Source organism: Leucopleurus acutus (genome assembly GCF_964270905.1).
Source record: "Leucopleurus acutus genome assembly, chromosome: 16".
NCBI classification, from domain to species: domain Eukaryota; kingdom Metazoa; phylum Chordata; class Mammalia; order Artiodactyla; family Delphinidae; genus Leucopleurus; species Leucopleurus acutus.
The window spans coordinates 62,877,641-62,898,110 of NC_139158.1; the positions used below are offsets into that span (position 1 = coordinate 62,877,641).

General features: G+C 44.4%; 1 protein-coding gene across 4 annotated transcripts in view; it reads left to right on the plus strand.

The window, feature by feature from the left end:
• Positions 1-540: 540 nt before the first annotated feature.
• Positions 541-20,470, plus strand: part of RALY (RALY heterogeneous nuclear ribonucleoprotein) — a 79,581-nt gene continuing 59,651 nt past the window's right edge. For 3 of the 4 annotated variants that reach the window (XM_082857573.1, XM_082857571.1, XM_082857574.1), the window contains exon 1: positions 541-781. The gene's annotated coding sequence lies outside the window, so the exon portion shown is untranslated. Of the gene's footprint in view, positions 782-1,804; positions 1,878-20,470 lie in introns of all 4 variants that reach the window. The other variant, XM_082857572.1, reaches the window with a different exon arrangement.

Below are 20,470 nucleotides of genomic sequence, written 5' to 3' on the forward strand. Positions count from 1 at the left end.
TCCCTCCACCCTTGACTCCTCCTCTGGGCAGGCCTCCCTTTAGCCCCGCCCACACCCCCTCCTTTCAAGCCCGGCTCTGCGAGGCCGCCAATGTCTTCCATACTTGTCTCGCGCGCCTCTCTTCACTGCATCATCACTGTCTCAGACCCACCCCTCCTTACGCTCGGTTCCAGTGTAAACCAGTCTCTCTTCCCGCCCTAGCCCCGCCTCCTCAGGGTCCCACCTCAGTCCCTCCTCCCTGTCAGGCCCCTCCCCGACCCCTCCTTCCTCTTCTCCCCGCCGTAGCGCTGGACCTTTCCAAAGCTAGGTTGAGGGGGTAGGAAGAGCCCCTGCGCCTCGGGGGCCGGGCTGTGTCACGGCGGGGCTGCGGACTCCTCGCGCTTGAGTCGCCAGGCCCGTCTCTGGAGACAGAGGCGGGGGCGGGGGGTGGCGGGGCCAGGGCCGGAGTGGCGGGCGGGGCCGAGTTGAGGGAAGCCGCTCCGGACACCCCCACCCCGGCACGCCTCAGTGGTGCCGGCCAAAGGAAGGACTGGCGACTGCGGGGCTCGCGCCGCTGTCAGTGCGGCGGGGTGCGCGAGCAGCTCGGCGCAGGGTGGGCAGAGCAGCGAGAAGCTGAGGGGGCGGTAGCGGCGGCAGCGACTCCCGCGCGTGTATTCAGTTCCTCACGCTGCGGCCGGGGCCGCCTTCTTCCTCCCTCCCTCGCTCCCTCCCTTCCGCCCCCGAGTGCGGCGGCACCGCCTCCTTCCGCGCCGCGCGGCTTCCTCCAGACCTCTCAGGGCGGGTGAGTGGGGGCCGCGGGCGTCTCCTTAAAGGTGTGGGGAGGGGGTGCTCCTTGTTCCTTTTCGGTCACCCACTTCTTCGCGCCGGTCGCTGCCTATTTTTAGAAACTCTTTTTTTCGGCCGTTCGGGGAGTCCCGGGAGCCGGAGTAACTCCCGGCACCCTGCCCCCGCACCTTCTCTCCACCCGGGCCTGCCGCCCTGGGTCCCGGCAGCCCTGGCGTTCCTTGCCCGCCTCCTCCCCGCGCGTCGGACCTGGGCCGGGAGTTGGCGGGGTGGGCCCGCGCCCGCTCGGAAGTTGGAGTCTTTTGTGTTCGCGCCCCGCCCCGCCCGGCGAGGGGAGGAGGGGGGAGCGGAGGCCGCGCTGGGGAGGCCTCGGGCGGGCCGGGTCCCGGCTCTGGCCTCGGCCCCGGGTTTCTTCCGGCTCTCCCTCTCGGGCTGGGTCTGCGGGTTCCCGGAGGCGATCAAAACTGGTCCCGCCTCGCTCCCTACTGGCCTGAGCGCCTCCTCGGCCCCCCTTTCCCGGTCCTGGGCTTGTTGCACACCTTGGGCTCATAGAGGAACAACAGCAGGCCCTCGAGCTGGGGCCGTGTTCCGCGCTTCACGCAGCCTTTTCGCCGCCGAGCCTCAGTTTGCCATTCAGTGAACAGGGAGAAAGAATGTCGCCTCGCAGGGTGTTTGTGGATTCAGGGAGGAAACTAATGTGTGCGAGAAGTGTTTAATACCAACAGGTAACATTTAATGGACTTGACTCAGGAACTTCGCAAGCCTTATTTCATAGAATGCTCACGACGGCCTTCTGAGGTTATCCCCATTTACAAAAGCAGCAATCAAGGCGCAGAGAGGTTAAGTAATGTGTTCTAAATCACAGGTAGGAGCCACAGAAGTGTGAAGCCGTGGTGCTGGTACCTGTTATTTATTTCTTAGTGTGAACTTGTGTAATCTCTTAGTGCAGAACCGATTTTGAGTCACATCGTTAGTTGGGATACCTGACTAACTCCGTTCTCCCTGATTCCTTGCCCGTTAGAAGCTGATGGATGCAGAGGACTCCACATCTCAAGCACAACTGAAGTTCCCTGGGGTTTTGGCTCAGGGAAGGTGTAAGTCGTTTAAAGCAGTGAGGTTCATCCGTTTTTTGTTTTTTGTGGCTTGTTCCTCCCACCAAACCTTGCTTGTTCTCTATAGGGTTTAGATTTATAGCTCCTGGTTGGGGGAGGGGGAGCAGAAAGTGGTTCAAGTCAATTGCTTCAACTCCCTGCCTTCAAATAGAGATTTATTTCTCTTATTTTCAGATAAGGCCCAGAGGGGTAGAAGTGAACTAAAATTAACTTTGGTAAGTGTTCTAGTTTTCCAGTGTGTTTGATCCCTGGTGTCTAAAGATCAGGCAGGGGAGTTCCTAGGCCAGCTCTTGCCATGTCTCCTGATGTGTGCTTTAGTTCTTTGGAGTCTGGAGGTCTGCTGTACTCTCCCCTTTCCAAGATTCTGGATTTAAAAGTAGTGGTATGTAGGACCTGGAAGGGGTCATATCTGGTCTAACTTTTTTTATCTGCCTTTTCCCTCTTTCCTGTTAACTGAATCTTGGAAGGGGGAAGTAAGTTGTCTAAATTCACAGACTGCTTTAGTGACAGAATCACAACTGGAATTCCAGTCTTCTGACTTACAGTGCAGTAATATTTTTATTTCTACTGTACTCTGCCACCTTTTGAAAGGGCACTAAGCTACTTATTCAGGTCTGAAGACCAAGAATCCCAAGTAACTTGAAATCACAAAGAAGTTGTTTAGTCCCAGCATTAAAAGGAGGCCAGGTTTTGTGCACAGGAGTACCAGTTCTCATAAGTCACCACTGTTATTTTATAGTACTTTATTTATGGTTTATAGTTTTCTTTTATAACTGTTACCTGATTTCATTTCTCATCCAGTTCTGTGAGGGAGCTCTCAGAGTTTGGTTTATATCTCCTTTTTACAACTCTAATTGAGAATTAAGACATAGCAAGGTTAGGGCACTTGCCTTACTTAGATCACCGGATTAACAAGTGGTGAGTACAGGGCATCTCTCATGGACAAAGGATTTGATTTGATGTGGCATCATGAACTCAGTCACTCATTGTGGCTCTCTGAGCCTCAGTTTCCTTATCTGTAAACTATCACAGGGTTGGGTGGGGACTATGAAAAACTGGCTATGAAAGTGCATTGTAGTAGTAGGCTAACATTTATTAAGTACTTTCCATGTACCAGTCACTGGATTAAGGACTTTCTATGGAGTATCTCATTTAGTCCTCAGAGCTACTGTATGAATTAGGTATATTATTAAATTCCTTTTGCAGAAGAAGAAACAGGATTAGAGAGGTTACATGACTTGCTCAGGATCATGTAATTGATAACTGCAGACAATATAACTTTAAAGCTGGTATGCTTTTAATTTATTTTTTTGTAAAAATACATGTAAGATAAAATTTACTATTTTAACTATTTTTAAATGTACAGTTCTGTGGCGTTAAATATATTCACATTGTTGTGCAACCATCAGTACCATCCGTGTCTAGAACTTTTTCATCTTCCTCAGCTGAAACTCTGTATAAACACTTCCTCTCCTCTCCTTCCTGGCAATCATCATTCTATTTTCTGTCCTTGTGAATTTGACTACTCTAGGTACTTCATGTAAATGGAATCATACAATATTTGTCCTTTTGTGACTGGCAAAGCTGGTACTCTTAGTGCCTCCCTTAAGCCCTAGGTGCTCTGAAAATGCAAAATGATTATTAGTTCTCATCTGCAGTAAGGTGTGGCATGCAGCTCCAGAGCAAGAATCTAGGCCTGGCTGTACCACTCTGGTTAAGCCTCCCCCCCGCCCTCACCTTTGCCCCTTCTGTATCTTCCAAAGGGAACTCCTGCTCTTGAAATAGAACTCAGAGGACTCCCCACCCTTGCTTTGTTTGCATCTTCCTTTCTGGCTGTCCTGGGCATATGGGACTGTAGTGATCAACAATAGCAGTGCTGTGACAGCAGCTTGGATCAGAACTACTCAGGATGATTAAATGGATTATCTTTATGAAATGCTCCCTCTTTGTGCCCTCCTCTTTCCATTAAGGCACACAAGAGCGATTAGCTTTTGGGTTCCTAGAGGGTATTTATGGCTCCTCATTGCTTGCAGGTAGTTAAGATGGGATTAAATGCTGCATTTAGTCTTTCAAAATTCCCTTTGTTTTGACTACTTCTGTGTCTTTGTGTGTTTTGGGTGGTGTGGTGGTGGGATGTGGTGTTTATGTTTGTGAAGTGTAGTTGGAATTTTGTCATGATGCCAGCAGGGGGTTGGGATGGGAGGTGTTCCAGAGATGGATAATAGGGCAACAAACACAGATCTGAGTATGTTGCACTTTCCTTAAAAATCTGATGGCCCAACATTGCCTACATATTAAAGTTTAAACCCCTGAGTGTGATAATAAGGTCAGAGTGTATTGAAATGTTTATTGGATAGAATCTTGTAGTTGAGGGACTTAAAATCATGTAGACCAGCCAGCCACCCAGCCAACATTTGAATAGGCTACCCGTTGAGATTCTGTTTCATTGGGCACCTCATTATTGGAAAATTTTCCATTTACAGAACAGTTATTAAACATCTGCTCCGCACTGTACTAAGCTTGGAAATTTGGGTGTCTCAGGGGAAAGACAGGCAAGGAAACAGGCAGTGTGGGAAGTGTTGTGACAGGAACAAGCACCATGAGAGCACGGAGGAATGGAACTAACCCAGCCTTGGAGGGTCAGGGTGGGGTGGTTCATTGGAGAAATTGGCTAGGCCTAGACCTCAGAGAAAAGACTAAGCTAGGAAAAGAAGAGATTTGGGGATCTGAGGAGGAGACAGGTAAGACTGTTCTAGGCAGAAGGGAATAGCAAGTCTAGAGATGGTGGTGGTAATAGGTGAGACTTTTGGCCATTTACTATATCTACCAGATGCCATTTTAAGCATTTAATGTGTGTTAACTCATTTCTTTCCATAACCATCTTGAGGGGTACATACTGTTATAATTCCCATTCTGTAGGTGAGGGAGCAAACCCAGAGGGGTTAAGTAAGTTTCTTAAGATTTCTGGGTGGAGCATGAAGCATGAGATGGGTGATGTAGCAAAAGATGAGACTGGCAAGGTGGGCAGAGCAGAGGCCAAGTCATGAAAGGCCCTTATTGCCCAGGTTGAAGAGTTTGGACTTCATTTTGGTGAGGGGACCATGATCCTGTATGCATTTTAGAAGGATATCAGTGGCTCTTTGGGGAGTGGATTGGAGGGCTAGAACACCATGGGCAAAGAGACCAGTTAGGAGGCTTTTGCAGTAATGCAGGCAAGAGGTGATGGTGTTTCCAATGAAGGGTGTGTGTGTGTGTGTGTGTGTAGAAAAGAAGATGGAATTAAGTTGTGAGACACTATCAAAGATTGTTGGCGTGGAGGGTAAGGAAGAAATCAAGGAACACTTCTAGATTTCTACCTGGTGCAGTTGTATAGATGGGGATGCAGTTTATTGAGGTGAGGACACAGGAGAAGGTGGGGGGAAGATTTCTCATGCAGGGTCTTATTACATCTGCTTTCATTTACCTTCATCCAGTTATTGATCATAGTTCTCCAAGGGGAGGAGAGGGGAAACAGGGGTGAGGGAGAGTATGGCACAGCAAATTTGATAACTATCCCTGGCTAAACTGTTGTAGACACTAGTTTTGGAAAGGAGGAAATAATTAGAACCTAGACATTCCAGACCTTGCACAGCTCTGAAGACTGCTTATGTTAAAGTCAAGGAAAGCTTATGTTTTCTCCAGACAACATTCTTTGGCATTGCTCTCCCCATGTGCTAGTGTCCCTCTGTAATTCACCTCTGCTTACTCTGCTAGGCACTGAGAAAGCAAAGATGAATAAAACATAGCTTGAGAAGCTTGCATTCAAAAGGGCAGCAGATCTCAGCTTAGATACTGTAGTGGAGGGGAGAGAGTGGGGTGGGACACGATGGGGAGGGACTAAGAAGGATTCTTATTATGGGCAGGAGTCAGGAGACTCTGCTCTGTGTGCCAGTCTTTTCCTCAGGTGGCAAAAGTCTACACCTACTCAAAGGGCCAGGTTTATTCATTTGAATAATGATGAAAAATAATGACTAGATGACCCCCAGGGTCCCTTCTAGCAATAACATTTTATGATTCTAGATGATGGTTCAGACAGTATATCTCTTGGAGAGGTATTTTCTTCCTTTCTTTTCCCTCCCGCTTCCTCTTCCTCCCCTTTCTTCCTTAGGCAGTAGTAGGGATGTCGGGGTGGAGATAGGGTTTTCACATGAGTGTCTGTTAAAAACCTAGTTTTATTCAGTTTTAGCTTTATGTATAAAATGTACAACTGGAGGAGAGATGATGGCAGTAGTAATGTTAGCTTGCTGTCCTACAACTGACCCCTGGGTACTGTAAGGAAAGTTTCAGACCCATGATGGATGCAGCTCACAGACTCTCAGGACTAGAGAGAAAGGGGCAGTAGGATAAACTGGGAGCCTAGTCATGAGCCTGAGGATAGTTGGTCTGGTCCCTGCTACTAATAATTCAGTGTATGGGCTTGGCCAAGCCCCTTTCCTTCTCTGGCCCTGTTGCTTCATAAAATAATCAGGGGGCCAAAGGGTGAGCCCTGGGTACAGAAAAAGGATTGGAAGTTCCTCTCTAATGAGGAATAATTATTGAATAACTAGAGACAGGCATCTGCCCAAGTATTGCTAGTTATGTCTTCTGGCTGTTTCTACAGCCCTTCTTTTTTCCTCAGTCTTTCTGTCACTTCATAATGGCCTCCATATGAATAAATCTGCTGTGCCTCCTGGGAGGAGGGGAGGAAGGTTGGGATATTATCTCTGGGTTCTGGTCTACATCCCCAACGAGCTGTTCAGGCTGCCTACTGCCCCCTGCTCTCCATGCTGGGGTAGGGGTTGGGAGTTTTTGGTTGAATACTCAGGTTTTCTTAGGCTCAGACATATGTATTGGGAGTGCTCCACTGACTAAAGTGCCAATCTGGCCATCCTCCCAACATACCCAGTGCAGTTCCACTGGTGGGGGAATAGCATTCAGTGGGCCTTTGATGCTTGCCAAACTCATGTTAATTGTAATTACCTAATACTCCCTGGGATCTCAGTCTTCCTGTCTGTAAAACAAGGGGGTTGGGCTGATGTCTGGTTTTATGGGAGTGGCTTGAGAATTCATTTCTGGAAGAAGAAGGGGCTTTGTTAGAGTATTGAGAGTATCTCACAGGGTTAAATTCTGGGTTCGCAGATACCTTTCAGTATATAAAGAGATGGATATTGCTTTTTAGAGTGGACAGATTGCTGAAAAATTGCTTGTGAGATGAATTTACCAAATTGTCTACTGAGTTCCATTATAAACGTGGAGCTGTTGTCCCATGGGACAAACTTGGAGTCCAAGACTAAAAAGTTATATTTAAATATGTAGCAAACTGTTTAAAATCATAGGATAAAAGGAAAAAAAAAAAAACACTATAAGATTCCCAAACACCACTAGGACTGGAAAAACACTAGACCAGAAATTTGCATTTCCTTAGAGCTTTGGCTTTATGAGGTAGATACTCTGCTGTGGTTACCTGGCCCTTGAAATGCCATCTGTAGAGACTGAAGAGTTCTGTTTATTTGTCAAGGTAAGAATCATTGCCTTATTCCAAGTAAGTATTCTCATTTACAAGGTCAGATTTACAACCTGGTCAACCTATTGTTGGCCAGGTTTTCTTCATTCCAGAGGCATTTATCTGGTATTTAGCTATCTCCTGTTTGTTTGTTTTATTAAGGATTTCACTAAGCCTAGTTAACGGTAGTGTTTGCATGGTGTCTGTTGATCTGTTTGTCTAGTTTCCTTTGTAATTCTTTGTGCTAGTGAAAGCAAGCTGAGCAGTAGATTTAAAAGAATCATTTCCATAACTCATTATTTCTCTGGGTCTGGGTTTCCTTTCTGGAAGGTATGATCATGCTACACTGAGAAGTCAAATGTTGTTTGCTGCTTACACAGACCGTGTTAAGGCTTTGGGACTTTGTTCTTCCAGATAGTTGTAAGCTGGCACTGAGGAATGGTGCTCTCAATATAATGATAGCTGTGCCTGAATCAGTTGAACACAAGAATAACTTTTCTTCATACCTTAAAGACTCACCCTAAATTGATTTTTCACACCAATTAAAGTTAACTAAAATTAGGGTGTTAGGTAGAGTTACCATGCTAAGTAGGTTACCTAGCTGCTGTAGTAAGGTTATGCTTGGAAGTCCAACTGCTTTCCATCCCTAAGTTCAACCATTTGTTCTAGGAATTTGGAGTACCTACTATGTGTTCTCCCTATGGAGAACATACAAACCAAACAATACATGATTCCTGCCCTCAGATTACATTCAGTCTGGAGAGAGAGACAGATAAGTATAGCAGGTCCTAGCTTATTCTTACCCGTGCTTCCTTGGCCTGTATGTTTTGGTTGAGGGTTCAGACTGGAAATAGCAGAATTGAAGGATGTATCACTAGGCAAGGAGACCTATTTGAGTATCTGACTTCCAGTGTTCCAATTTGGTTTTGGCCTTCCCTCCTTCTCTTCCTTTCTTCTGCCTGTTATCTAGATTTTCTTCTCTATTGCTGACGTGTCCAGCAGCCAGTGTGTAAAGTCAAGAACCTTAGGGTAGGGGACAGCATTGTCCTTCAGGTTTGGGTGTCCAGACATCTGCCTAGTGCTTTCCCTATTCTTACATCAGTTCTTTGGCTGGTTTCCAGAAAGAGTTGATATTGTCTAGCTTCTTATTTAGGAATGAAGAAAATTGTTTCATATTGAACTAAATTTTATACTCAGTTTTGAAATAAAATAGCTATTTTGCTTGCAAATGGAATTATTTGAGGTGTGGTTTCTGGCATTTTTTTGACTATGCTGCACAGCCTGTGGGATCTTAGTTCCCGAGCAGTTATTGAACCCAGGCCCTCAGCAGTGAGAGCATGGAGTCCTAGCCACTGGACCGCCGGGGATTTCCCATTTGATCAGTTTTTGACTTACTAATTGTGACTAAACTGTGGTTCTTGAAGCCCATTGCTGCTATCTCTGCCAGCCTTCTTTGAATGCTTTGCAGCATGGAGCCCTAGGAAATGGAGGGAACATTGAGGTTACCCTGTCTTGAAGGGCTCTTCCTCTTCCCTTGTCCCTATTCTCAAAAAAAAAGTGTTATTTGGGATGCTGTGTTGTGCTCATGATTTTTTCCAACAATTTCGCATTGCCTGGGAGGTCTAGAAGAAGAGGAAATACGCCTGTGTTCGTCCTCAAAGGTTGGGGACAATATTGAGATCAATTTGGCCAAACTGTATGGAGCCCACTGAGTCCTCCCTTGGTGCTGTGAGGGATGAAAATGTGTAAAGCATACTCTTGTCTTCAGGGAACCTGTGGTCTCTTTGGGGAGACAAGGTAATCATGAAGTTGTAGCTGATAATAAGGCAGTTTGGTGTAGAGAGCTTGGTTGGAAGACTAAGGTCTTACTCTTGTTCCCTGGAACTAATTTGGCCAGGAAAACTGGAATAAGTCATTTTCCCCTCTCTGAACCTCCATATTCTCATCTATAAAATGGGGTTAATAATCTGTATCTTGCCTTCCTCACAGTGTTATTGTGAAGAGCAAGTTAGATGTTACTAAAAGTGCATTATAAAACCAGATGATGCAATTTATATGTGAAGAATTCATGAGTCATTTGTCAGAGGTAATAGGTAAATAGCAGAGTTTTCTATAGAAGGGGAGATCTCTTTGGGCTGGGGTGATCAGGAAGAGTGGTCTGGACCAGTCTTGGGATTGGGAGAAAGAATGCTAGAAGCATTTAGACAGAGGCAATGATGGAGCAAAGGACTATAGGCAGAACTGTTAAGGGGCAGCAGTGAGTGTTTTAGGTTTAGTAGTTATTGACAAACAGTTTTCAGAAGCATACCAGATCAAACTCTCATCAGCTATGTATGAGAGAATTCCTTTTGCTCCATGTCCTTGTCAACAGTTAGCATTATCTGTTTATTTTATGTCATTCTTGTTGGAGTGTAGTTAGAGAAGTGAATTGTAAGAACCACGATAGGAACTCTCAGGTGGTACCATACAGGGGTAAAGTGATTGGTAAGTTCAGAGGAGGGAGAGATTGCTTCATTTGTGGGTGTGTGGTGCCCAGGGAACATCTATGGAGGACTGAGCATTTGAGCTGGGCCTTGTAGGATAAGGACAGGGACCATGTATTATCTAGGACCATCCCAATGTCTAATATTCTGTCTTGCTGTGCTTATAAATTATGAAACACCAATATTTTTATGTCTTGGCCAAATCTCACAGACTACCCAGAAGCAGCGCCCGGATGTCTTTTCTCAGTTGCAGTGCTTCTCTCTCCTCCCACTTTGTTTCCAGAAAGTATGATCACAGGAGATTTAGGCTCCAGAGATGGAGAGAGGACATTCTGTGCAACGGGAACAACTTGAGCGGAAACACAGATGAGCAACTAGATCAAGCGGCATCCATATTCCAGCTAATGAGCAGAGTGGGGAGGACATGTTCCATAATTTGGGGGTTGGTGATACCTTCTCATAGTCTCCTGGAGCAGGTGGAAAAGGTAATAATGTACTCAAGCCAATTTGTATTTAAATTGATAGGATGAGAATGACCCCTTTGCCTATAATTACATCATTTCGGGGAAGAAATTAATCCAGCAAACAGTCATACTTGAAGTATGTCGAAAGAGAGTTTGTCTTCTCTTAAAATGGAGGGGGAGGAAGGGGAACGCCAGGACCTAAAGAACTTAGTCTCTCAGCACTCACCTATTACTTGTATATTTGCTTGGAAAAATTACCATTTCTTTGTCAGCTTTTATCCTGCCTGGTAGACCCTAGCTGGGTGTTTATTTTCTGTAGTTTTACCAAATCACTTTGAAGGCTGGTGTGAACACTGATCATGTCTTAGAGTCTTTCTTCTTTGTTCTGTCAGCAAATACTAGAACATGTACCTTAAATTACCTGTTTTTGGGAAACAGGGTGGCCCTGCCTGCTCCCACAGAGGCATGTTAAACATTAGTCAGCTCCTGAACCTGTGTTAGGTCCTGGGGTATTTGTCAGGGGACACTGGGGGTGTTAGAGCTGCCAGTGGGGACATTGACCAGAGGGTATCTAGGCCTTCTGTCAAGGAGACTTGTCAAGTACTTGATTAAAAATCTGACCTGGGTTCTAGACCTAACTCTGCCATTTATATTAATAATAGCTGCCATGGGACTTCCCTGATGGCGCAGTGGTTAAGAATCCGCTTGCCAATGCAGGGGACACGGGTTCAAGCCCTGGTCCGGGAGAATCCCACATGCTGCGGAGCAACTAAGTCCATGTGCCACAACTACTGAGCCTACGCTCTAGAGCTCGCAAGCCACAACTACTGAGCCTGTGTGCCACAACTACTGAAGCCCATGTGCCTAGAGCCTGTGTTCCGCGACAAGAGAAGCCACCACAATGAGGAACCCCCGCTCATCACAACTAGAGGAAGCCTGCACGCAGCAACAAAGACCCAATGCAGCCAAGAAAAAAAAAGCTGCCATGACTTGGGTGCCCACTGTGTTGAGATAGCATTGGTGCCTTGTGTTCATACTAATAGAGCTGATATTTACTGACGGTTACTATGTGCTGAGAGCCCTTTGTGTGTGTGTGTGTGTGTGTGTGTGTGTGTGTGTGTGTGTGTAACCTTTATAATATAAATTTATATATAATCTTAAGGCATATCTTATATGTAAAATTAATGTATAAGACAGACATTTCATATAAAGTTTCAACATATTGTATATGTTATGTATACATATACAATTGTAAATATTGTATATAATTTGTATATATTGTATATATATTGTATATAATTTAAATATAATATACCTAAGTATATATTAAAAATCATTCTTACCTCAACCGTAAAAAGTAGGTTCTGTTGTTCCACATCATATAGGTAAGAAACTGAGATACCAGTAGGTTAAGAAATATGCCCATAGTCACGCTGCTAGTAAATGGAGTTGCCAGGATTTAAACCTAACCAAATCTTTTTTAATATGGAAAATTTCAAACATATACAAAGTAGACAGAATAGGTTAATGAAGCATGATGTACCCATCATTCAGCTTCAGTAGTTATCTATTCATGGTCAATCTTATTTCATTTATACCCTTACATACTTCTCATCCTGTGCTTTGAAACGTGGGTATGATATTTTGTCCTTAAGTATTTCACAATGTATTTTTTTAATTTTTAAACTTTTTATTGTCGTAAAGTATATGTAATATAAAAGTTACCATTTTAGTTATATAGTTCAGTGGCATTCAGTATGTTCACATCATTGTGCAACCATCGCCGCTCTAGACACTTCTTTTGTTAAAAAGCTTTCACAGTGTATTTTTTAAATTATTTATTTATTTATATTTTGGCTGTGTTGGGTCTTTGCTGCTGTGCAGCGAGCGGGGGCTTCTCTTCATTGTGGTGTGCGGACTTCTCATTGTGGTGGCTTCTCTTGTTGTGGAGCATGGGTTCTAGCATGTGGGCTTCAGTAGTTGTGGCATGCGGGCTTGGTACTTGTGGCTCGCAGGCTCTAGAGCGCAGGCGCAGTAGTTGTGGTACACGGGCTCAGTTGCTCCGTAGCATGTGGGATCTTCCTGGACCAGGGCTCGAACCCGTGTCCCCTGCATTGGCAGGCGGATTCTTAACCACTGCGCCACCAGGGAAGTCCCACAATATATTTCTGAAAGTTGATTTTTAAAAAAACAACCATTATCACATAATAAAATTTAACAATTCCTTAATACCATCAAAATCCAGATTGTGTTCGAATTTCCCATTGTCTTATAAATGGCACAATCTTATTTTTACAGTTTGACTTAGGATTTACATAAGGTCCATACATTGTAATTGGTTGTTATGTCTTTTAAGTCTTTTTTAATTATAAGTTCATCTTTTTCCCCTTTTATTTGTTGAAGGAGTTGGATTGTTTTTCCTGTAGAAATTTGCTCATTGCAGATCTGTGGTTTGTTTAATATGTTTCTCTGTCCTCTGTGTTTCCTGTAGATTTGTGGTTGTATCTAGAGGTCAGTATCTCTTAATCCTCATAGCAGCCCTACAAAAATAGGTACTCTTATTTTGCAGACGAGAAAACAGACTGAGAAAGGTTGGGTAACTTGCCCAGGGCCTCACAGCAACCTTGGATTTGAACAGACCTTCTTGCCTTCAAAACCTATGCTCTTTTCTTTTCACCGTTCATCCAATCTGTGAGCTTAAGCAAATCATTTTCAGTTCTCTGGGCCTTAGTTTCTTTGTGTGCATTGAGAGCTCTTACAGAAGTAGTGTTCTGTGTCCTTGTGACCATTTTAGTGCCCACCATTTGATGGCATGATACTAGATGCTGTGGGTGATACTCATATGAATAAGACTGTTTTCAAGGAGCACGTAGTCAGCCAGGGACTGAGGACCATACCCTGTTTCAGACATGGAGCCTATTTTGGCCATTGCGGGGCTATAGGATCCTTAATCCCCCATAGGATTCCTAACTAACCTCCCTACATCCTGTCTTGCCCTCTCTCAAGCCATGCCCCTCTCTGCTGCCAGTTGCCTTTTCCTAAAAACCATTTTTGTTGTGTTCTCCCTGCTCATAAATCCAGCTTGAGGGATCTGATAAATAAGAAAAGTTTTTCCAGCAATAAACCTTCCCTCCTTGGATTGAGTTGCTATTTCAAGGGCAGCTAGTCTTTTTTCTTTTCTATTTGGCAAAGGTATTATTGCTTTTATGGAAATGGAATCTGGAGATGGTAGAATAATGATGGAGTGAAGCATGGGGAATGCCATCTTGATCCAGGGGAGTGCATACATTTAGCATTGTACTGTTTACTCCCAAGAACATCCGACCGTAATGGGGCAATTGTGCTGTTTTGCAAAGGAACTTTTAGTTGTGGAGTCCAGGGAGAAGACTCTTAAAGGTATCCTTTTGAGATACCTTCATCTTATTTCTGAACCTTCATGTTATTGGCTAACCAAGCCATTAAAATGAATGTGTTATATAGGAATAGAGTCAAGCAGAGCAGTGTTTTCGGTCTGTAGTAATTTGGGTGGCAGACAGGTGGCATTGGGGTCCAGGTTGATGTACAACTGATATAGGTAGTGAAGTCAAAAGTCAGGAGAAGTAAAGTTTAGGGCATTTGTATCACTGGAGTGCCTTGCATATAATAGTTACCTAATATCTTTTTAGAGTCTTTAAAAAAAATACTTTGACAGTGGATCAAGCCAGAGGAGAAGGCTGTGAAATCATGGATTCTAAAGCTCAGGAGCCAAGTGATCCAGGACCCTGGATAGCTCCTTGGAAAAGCAATTCCTCTGACCAAAGTTAAAGAGTACTTAAGGGACTCCTAAGTCCTTTCTGTTCCAGATCTTTTCAGAGGATCTTACGCTCTGGATCAGAGATTGCAGACTGGCAGGTCTTGGATTGTGTCTAGCCTGAACTGTATTTATTTTGAGTTGGACCCCAGCCTGGGAACATTAGGGTTTTCAGTGGAGATACTATGTATGAGATCAGAGGCCTGGGCATGTGGGCTGTGAGGGTGAGTGATTTCTCCTGAAGAGGGAGTAGGATTTTTTTTTTTTTTTTTTTTTTTTTGCGGTACGTGGGCCTCTCACTGCTGTGGCCTCTCCCGTTGCGGAGCACAGGCTCCGGACACGCAGGCTCAGCGGCCATGGCTCACGGGCCCAGCCGCTCCGTGGCATGTGGGATCCTCCCGGACTGGGGCACGAACCTGCGTCCCCTGCATCGGCAGGTGGACCCCCAACCACTGCGCCACCAGGGAAGCCCGGGAGTAGGATTTTTGAGGAAGAAGAAGGGGCTGGATCCTGATACTGACCATGAGCATTTTCCTATTCACAGGAGTGGGAATAGTCCCCAGTTATTCTACAGCCTTCACTCCTTGAGCCTGGCACCAGGGACTCTTCGTATCATAATTGGCACCAGGCCAATTTGGCAAAATGCTTGAGTTTACAGAATCATGTTTTTCATTTCTCTCCCTCATTCCACATGCTACTTCCTTATTGGCTGACTGTTCTAGATAGAACATATTTATTCTCAAGTTTGTCAAAGCCCACACCATTTCCTGTTGTTTCTTTGCTACCCAAGCCCAGTGTCTGTTGCCATTTATCACCAGGCTAGCACTTCTTTCTTTGAAACACTTGGTCAGCTGTACTTATTTTTGCTACCTGCTTGGTCCCTCGGGGCCAACTCGGCACTAGATGGAACTCTAATATTGAAGGGACTTAACCCAGTTACAGTGCTCTTAGTCCTTGGGACTAGATGAATTATCTTATTTTACCAGGAACTTTTGGTGCCTCTGTTGCCTAGAAAGTCTGTCTCCTGGCTTGTCTTAGGACTTCATAAGGACAGCAAAGTAGTCAAGTCTCAGTGAACCTTGTCCTTGTAAAATTGGCATTTTTTGCATCTAACAACTCACAGGCTGGGGTGAAGTCTGCCGTCTCATGGAAGAAACCACAACATCTAATATAAATCAAAACTGTTTTACTTATAAGTTAAGTTAGTAACTGGTCTTTTTTTCCCCCTAGCTGCAGTGAGAGCAGCTCCTGTGTGTTGAAAGTAGGTGGCTTTCTGAATAATTGACTGTTCTTGCTGCCTGTTCCCTTTGGCTTCTTGTAATTACTGTAACATCATCATCCAGTATGTGGAGAACCATGGTAATTTCCATGACAACTGATCATGATTTCCTAGATAAAGGGAGGAAGCTAATAAGTGTTAGGAACTTGAAAAGCGTATTGGGCTAAGTTCTTGTGATACTAGTAGAATTTGGAGCTGGGAGTGACTTTTCAGCAGCAACTGCCTAATTAAACTTTCCCAATTAATAGACAAGGAAACAAGTCTAGAGAGGTTAAACAACTTGCCTAAGGGGTCCCTAGGTTGTGGAATACACTTGAGATCCTCAGTCTAGTGTTTCTTTGTGCCTTCTGTTCAGTATGGCTTCTTTCCATTATGTCCCACTGGACCATGAGCTCCACCAAGGCAGGATCCACATCTGTCTTGTTAATTAATGTTTTCTCAGCACTTACCACAGGACCTAAGTATTTTTTGAGTGAACGGATAAACTATGTTGGAGTTCTCAGACTGGGACACATGAAATCACAGGATAAACCATATACCTTCCTGAAGTGTACTCAAATCTTTTTTTTGTAGTTGGATTAGTTTAAATATTATTACTAGTAGCTTAAAAGTTTACTCTTACATTAAGTCATGTTATGGAATGGATAATAAGTTAGCATAAATTTTTTAGATAAAATGAGAAGGCATCAAATAAATTACAGGATTATAATAGGCCCTTTAACCTTTACCCCAGAGGGTCTAGTGTTGCCAGATCTCTGATACATTTAAGAGAAGCTAGAAATCTAATTAGAAAAAAGAGGTCTGATTTTAAATGTTGGCAGTTAACTCAGGTTTGTTTGTTTGTTTGTTTGTTTTTTAAACAAATGTGTGGGTCAGACAAAACACATCCTTGGGCCTAAGTATCCATTTGTGACCTATGAGATAAACAGGTCTGGGCAAGAACAAGACTTTGGACAGAGCCAAATGGATGATAGTGTCAGGGTTGGCTTCCATTCTGAGTCTGGCTTCTTGGCTTCAAACTGGCCATGGGTCGGAGTGGAAAGAATGAAGTTAAGACTTGATAGGTTAGGAAAATTCCCACATTAAATATCATTCTCTGTGGATAGCAGCTTCTGTAATATCTTAGCCCTTAGAGAGCATCACATTTACTCCCCTTGTTTTGCAGATTGAAATAAAGTCCAGAGAAGGTAACAGAGCTTTCCTCTAGGAACCTAAGCGGCAGCCTTAGGTCTTGGGCAGGCCCCTGCTTCAAACGCTAGACTTCTGTTTGGTGCTCCTGCCTCATGCTCTTAGGGCATGGGGCTAGGGGCTTCTGGCATACTTTGGGATGGTTGGTAGAGCTGGGCAAACTCCACTTCTTAGTACAGCCCTATCATCCTAAGCAAAGGGAGGGTTGAGGTGGCAGTAATATGCTCAGCCTCATCTTGGTGCAAAGGGTCTATTTCTGTGACTAGCATCACATTGACCTTATTCTTTCTACCTAGAAAGATGTAGAGGACAGCTCAGCAGCAAAGAGCCTCAGTGCCAAGATAGATCTGTTCCCTCCTGTGACTTCCTTGCCTCTTCTTTTCCTCTTCTTTTTCTTCCCTTTCAGCTCCTTCCTCCTTGAACCCTGCTACCTCCCTTCTGCACCCCCCGCCCCCGTCCTTTCTTTTTCTCTCACTGTTGCCCTTCTCCTCCATGCGAAATTCTTGTGATGCCACTGCAGTAGGCAGAGCCTGGGATTGGACCTGGTTTCCAGGAGTTTTGAGAGGACTTGCTCTAAAGTAGGGCAACTAAATAAAGGAGATTATATGTATTTAAAATGTCCCTTCTCCTTCCCCACCTCCACTCCAGGTTGGAAAGGATAAAATCTCAACTATGGACTTGACTATAAGGCTCATATAGTCTGGTGCCACCTCACTTTGCTGCCTTCTGTCAGCAGCACAGTGTTTAACACCCACTGTTCCCTGTGCTCCTGTTCAGTAGAATGACTTTGTTTTGACTATTCCCTCTGAGTAGAAACTCTTTTGGCTCCTTGTTGTCTTTACCTGACAAACTCTTACTCATCTTTTCGTACCAGTTCAAATGCTACCTCTTCAGTGAAGCTTTCGCTGATCACTCCATGAGCAGAATTAATTTTGATCTTCTTTCTACTTTGCTTCTACTTCTGTAGTTGTACTCTGGTGCTGTATCACACCTGAATCTGCTTTCATTCCTGAAATTGAGACCTTATGAACCAAGACACAGTGTGCTGTTTATCTCTGTTTCCCATGTGTCTCTGTAACAGCCTGGCACAAATAATACTTGCAGAATGAATGACAGAAATATATGTACATAGATACCTGTGGTATTCGGTTGAGCGAATACTATAGGTGCAATATGATAAAGTGCTCTGGCAGTTTATGGAAGTTCTTGGAGATAACTTCTGAGAGAAATCTTGGAAGCTTCTAGAAGCTGGTAGTATTTGAATATTTCTTTTGAGATTTAGGGGAAGTTCAGTTGGCAAAGATGGTGAGAAGAACATTCCAGGTGGAGGGAATGGTTAGAGTAAAAGCAATGAGAGAGTACAGAGGTCAGGCCCCACCTACTAATTTACTCTTGCCCTAAGCTAGAATTCTTTCTAGAATGTGTGCTAAATTTTTAGGCCAGCCTAAAGGAAATTCTCTTTTCTCCCGTCTTTTCTACCTTTTTTCTTTCTGTTCTTTCCTTCCCTCTCTCGTGACCCACTTGTCTTTTACTTTTGATTTCTTCTCAGTCCTTTCCCTTTCTTTCGTCTTCCCAATGCTCCAGTTTTTTGTTGTTCTTTTTTGTAATTTTTTTTTTTGTCTGTGCTGGGTCTTCATTGCTGCAAATGGGCTTCCTCTAGTTGTGGCATGCGGGGGCTACTCTTCGTTACGATGCCTGGGCTTCTCCTTGCGGTGGCTTCTCTTGTTGCTGAGCATGGGCTCTAGGCGTGCAGGCTTCAGTAGTTGTGGCACGCGGGCTCAGTAGTTGTGGCACGCAGGCTCAGTAATTGTGACTCACGGGCTCTAGAGCACAGACTCAGTAGTTGTGACGCACAGGCTTAGTTGCTTCATGGCATGTGAGATCTTCCCGGACTAGGGCTTGAATCTGTGTCCCCTGCATTGGCAGGTGGATTCTTATCCACTGTGCCACCAGGGAAGTCCCCCCAATGCACCAGTTTTTTGTTTTTTTAGCTTTATTGTTTACCTTTCTCTACCTAATTCCTTCTTTCTTGCCCTCTTCCCCAGGCAACCCAGGAAATCCAGGCCTTTGGGTTGAGATGTGAATCAGCTACACAGTATTTAACTCCAAATACCACCTCCTCTTGTGAAGCTGAGAAGTAATCGTGGCATAATTGCTTCTCATCTGTCTCTTATGTTTTATTGGCATTGACTTTTTTTTTTACCTCCCACTATGGTGGGGGTGTTGTTATCATCTTATTTTTTTTAGTAGTTGTCAAAATGTCAATTTTAATGAGAAATTTCTGCAGACAGGCCTGCCCTTGAGTGGTATGAGCCTTCAGGCAAAGCTAGGGCTGGTTGAGTCAGAAATGCTCATTGGTCTGTTTTCTCATGCATACAGGTCTCTGGGTCACACAGACACATACACACTCCCTTCTGTCCCTACAGGTTTGTATGCTTTGCAACACATACACACACAACTGAGTTACAAAGGTGCACATATTTCTTCTATTCCGTACACACCAATACTTATCTCCCTTACACCTTATACCCACACATTTATCCTCCTATACCCTTGTCCCACTGTTTTCTACCTAGATACACAGAATTGTGTGTGCCACGAAAGTATCTGCAAGCCTGTCTTACAGACACCACACTGTCCTCTCCCTTACGTATCCACACAAGTACTCCCCTACATACAGACACATCTGCCCATGCCCCAGTCCCATACACTCAATACCACACCATCTCCCACTATTCCTTAAATCTCCCTCCTTAATTATTTCTAATCTTCATAGAGACATTTTAGTTTCAGACTAGTTTTGAAAGGAAATGTCTTTGTCGACAGCCAAGCTAGCATTAGGAAGTCTGAACCATTTATGACAGATCCTTTGACTAAGGCCTCTAGAGTAACCCTGTTATTGTGGAGGTGGGGGAGGGCTGGCTCAAACAATAGCGGATTGCTTCTAAATGGCACTGTTATGAGCCAAGGTGTATTTGAACCTAGTTCCAAACTGGATCCTGTGATTTCAGCGTTCACTTCTATTGGAAGGTGATCATATACCGGCAAAAGAGCCAGAGCCACTGTAGATGTTCCAAATCAGACTTTCTAGGGTGGGGCCTGGAAGACTGTATTTTTAACAAGTTCCCAGAGTCCTTCTGTTGTGTAGCCAGGTTAGGAAATACTGATGTAGAGGAAGGAACTAGAAGTGAGAAGATCTGCGTTATCTTTCTGTACCACCTTGGACAAGTTATCTTTTTTTGGACCTTAGCTTTCTCAACTGTAATATAACAAAGCTCATGCTCATAAAGGACCTTTTCAGCTCTAAAATTTTATGCTGCTTTATGATGAGTTCAATCTGGGATACTTTTCTACGATAAAAGTGTCCATTCTCTGTCTACCTTGGCCAAGGCATTTCAGGCTTTGGCCAGAGGCCAGCAGAGGCAGCCTGGGCCCTGACCTTCTGTCAGAAGCACTGCCACAGTTCCTAATTAGAAGTGGATCGATATGGGCCTGCAGCCAGGCCTGGGGAGCCTGGGAGGAAGCTGGAGGAGTACTCCTAGCTGGGGAGAATCTGATTACTATGAAATCGATATGTTTTCCTCACCTTTATAAACTCATATATAATATAGTGCTAGGTACATAATACAGCCCCCTCAGATGGCAGCATCATTTAGTGTTAATATTGGGTTAAGCCTCTTTGTATGTTCATTTCCCCTAACAACTTACCGGGATAGGTTGAAAAGGAAACTGGAGTGAAGTGACTTGGCTGCCCTATGTCACATAGCATGTTCTCTGTTGTACTGCACTACAGCATTTCTGAGCATTTGCAACACTTTGATTCCAAGCCAATGAACTTTTTTTTTTTAAT